The sequence below is a fragment of the Varroa jacobsoni genome, unplaced genomic scaffold, assembly GCF_002532875.2.
Source record: "Varroa jacobsoni isolate VJ856 unplaced genomic scaffold, vjacob_1.0 contig00944, whole genome shotgun sequence".
NCBI classification, from domain to species: Eukaryota; Metazoa; Arthropoda; class Arachnida; order Mesostigmata; family Varroidae; genus Varroa; species Varroa jacobsoni.
Genome location: NW_019214557.1, coordinates 80,694 through 83,632, shown reverse-complemented (window position 1 = coordinate 83,632; position 2,939 = coordinate 80,694). Strand labels below are relative to the sequence as shown.

At 37.0% G+C, this 2,939-nt stretch overlaps 2 non-coding genes across 2 annotated transcripts; one reads left to right on the top strand and one right to left on the bottom strand.

The window, feature by feature from the left end:
• Window positions 1-273: 273 nt before the first annotated feature.
• Window positions 274-346, bottom strand: TRNAK-UUU (transfer RNA lysine (anticodon UUU)). Its single transcript has one exon. It is a non-coding gene; the product is annotated as a tRNA-Lys (tRNA).
• Window positions 347-1,071: 725 nt separating this feature from the next.
• On the top strand, window positions 1,072-1,144 carry TRNAV-CAC (transfer RNA valine (anticodon CAC)). The gene has a single exon. It is a non-coding gene; the product is annotated as a tRNA-Val (tRNA).
• The last annotated feature ends 1,795 nt before the right edge of the window (window positions 1,145-2,939 follow it).

Sequence of the window (2,939 nt, the reverse complement as noted above, 5' to 3'; positions counted from 1 at the left end):
AAAACGAGCTGCAGGAAAATATATGCTTACATTGAACACCTCTGGCATCATGATCGGCCCGTTTTGTGCTGATATTTTCCACCTGACGAGGTCTATTGGTTTTATCAAGTTGTCAAAAAATTACAAACAAAAGAAACATCACGCTTTTTTTGTCATATTTAAAATTACACGCCTGAGAAGCATGTTGGCAGTAAAATACAGCTAACCTGCGACTAACAGCGGTAAGCATAGCAGTGTTCTTTGATTAGCATAATAAAGGAATTATAAAAAACGCGCCCAGACAGGGGCTCGAACCCTGGACCGTTAGGTTAAAAGCCTAACGCTCTACCGACTGAGCTATCTGGGCGTGGGTGCACAGATCCGAATCTCGGCTTCGCTTGAAAAATTTAAAAACGACGTTTTTAATAGAAGCTATTGCCTTCTTTTATATATCAAAGAAGCTCGGCGAATTGCCTAATCAAAATCATACACACTACCTAGGTTGCCCTGTAAACATCCAGGTAACCGATGATCACTCGTCCTTTTTTAGCGTAATACTACCGTGGGAGCATCGTTGTGTTTATAGTGCATTGTCAGCCCGCTTGAGCTTCTCGATACGTGGTTTATAACCGACTGAATTTGATTTATCTTTCAATTGCATACAAGACCACAATATTCTTTAGTAGCCATATTGATAATTAATGGTATTATCATTCAGTGATTACTAAACGATACCACAAATGATTAGCACTAAGAACCGACTCGCCAAAGTGACATCTGGTTGACAACATCAATGGTAACTGCCATCTGCTGCTAGCATTCGCATATTCGAAGCGAGAAAGCTGTCTCTCTGTATTTCAGGGGATTCTCGGCGCGGACACTTGCCCCTGAGTCATTGTAGCAAACAACGAGATACATTATGCCAGAGAACTGCTGGAATGGCAATATGTTTGGTAATTATTTGGAATGGAAAATGCTACGATAATTGGTACTAAATAGCAAACGGATATTTTCATATTCCCACAAACCCACTTTCTTGGAACCTGTCGCAATATACGTTTATGTGTTCGCCGAAGGCAGCACCTATCGGTTGTTTCCGTGGTGTAGTGGTTATCACGTGCGCCTCACACGCGCAAGGTCCTCGGTTCGATCCCGGGCGGAAACATCTTTTTTTTTTACGTACAATCTGTGATTACGTATGTGTGAAGCAACGACCCCAATAATTTGTTAAATGAAGTTTGTTATATTCTGAGATTTGTTTAGTTCGAATTGAAAATTTGACCCTTAAAAAAAAAGGCCTAGATATTGACAGACTGCCTTTAAAGATTTGTCATTATTTGTTAACAACTTGGATTCTTCTAAAGAAGTGAAATTGCCTTATATTTTGTAAACGTATCGACGCATATTCACTTAGCATTTACAAATTTGTTTTTTTTTTTTGTAATCGTTTATTAAGTCTTACATCTGATAGGAAATTTACGCAAATATTTCAAATGTCAGTCCAGAGCCTATAAATAGGCAGCTAAACAAGTGTAAGTATCAAGCTCTAAATGTCTTGAGTAAAGTGTATGCTGGATGCCTGTTAAACGTCGGCTAGCATTCAAAAGATGTAAACGAGATTCTGTGACCGTTAATATACATATATAATGTACGTGTATTGTTTTAATCGGTAATTTAAAATAGTATTTGTTTTGTGAAAAGTAACTGTAGTAATAAAATGGTCGGATTTGTGTCAACTTAACTTAATATCACAAATCATTGAATATTAGCTCAATCACAATAGGAAGCACCAGTTTAATTTAGCTCTTCTGCAGAGTACTACATAGTGAATGTATTATTGTTATTACTACTATCACCTAAATTTCAATGTTAAATATAATACAAATGCAAACTCATGCTGAGAGCACTATTTTTTGATAAAGCACCAATCGTTGCTAGTTGAAGAAATCATGAATTAAAAAAATAGACTTATATTAGAGAACTGCTATAATACAAGTTTTTCAGTGCTCACTAGGGCGTAGAGCTCAACTTAGGTGATATTATAGATAATTAGGTGAATTATAAATAAAGTCTAGCGTGGACACTATTCTTTTACTAGTGCTCGAATATGAATAGTAATAAGCTTTTGTGGGACGCGCGTATTTTTTTCCCTAAATAAAAGTTCGTCTATTATTGTCATTGCTGATATTAGCAGGACTATTTGTAATAAGTAGATCCCTAGCCGGACGTAGGTCTTGGCGCTGAGTTTGACAGAATCACTAGCTATAGGTCCATGTTATGTGTCAGATGTGCTCTTTTCAGAAATTTAATCGTTTTTTACGAGAACAAATACCAAATCTAGGTCCAAAGGATGCTAAAATATGAGTTTACCATTTAGCCGTTGTTTACGGAAAGTTGTAGAAGAGCTATTACGGCTGAATAGAAAGAAAGGTCGTCACAATTATAGAAAATACTGTATTTTATTATTACGCCAATTGTGTAAGGTTTATTCCTACTTGAAGGCCGAAGCTTGTTCATGCGGTTGAACGTACAGGTTTATAATTTAGTGTATTCACATAGAGACGATATTCAGGTGAAGGTACATTGTGCACCATGGTAGAGGCAATATAAGCTTTACCTTATTTTAGCGGTCGCTTTTCTGAGCAGACTTCCGTCCAATGTGTGCTCGTGTGTTTGTTCAGCTGTATAATTAGCTACATTGATAAATCATTAAAACAGTTTACACTTCCCCTAAAATATGGCCATGTTAAGACCACAATGAATTTTTCTGTTCCGTAAAACGTAATACACAGAGTAATAATTTGAGCACTTGCATGCTCAATACGTTCGTGGTCGTCTAGCGACGCCTAACGAAAAAGCTTTTTTGCTGTTTACATATTCCATTGCTGCCATGCGAATACGAAATAGAGCTACAACCGCTTTTAATAGTATAGTTCAACGCTCCTTCGTAAATACGCTAA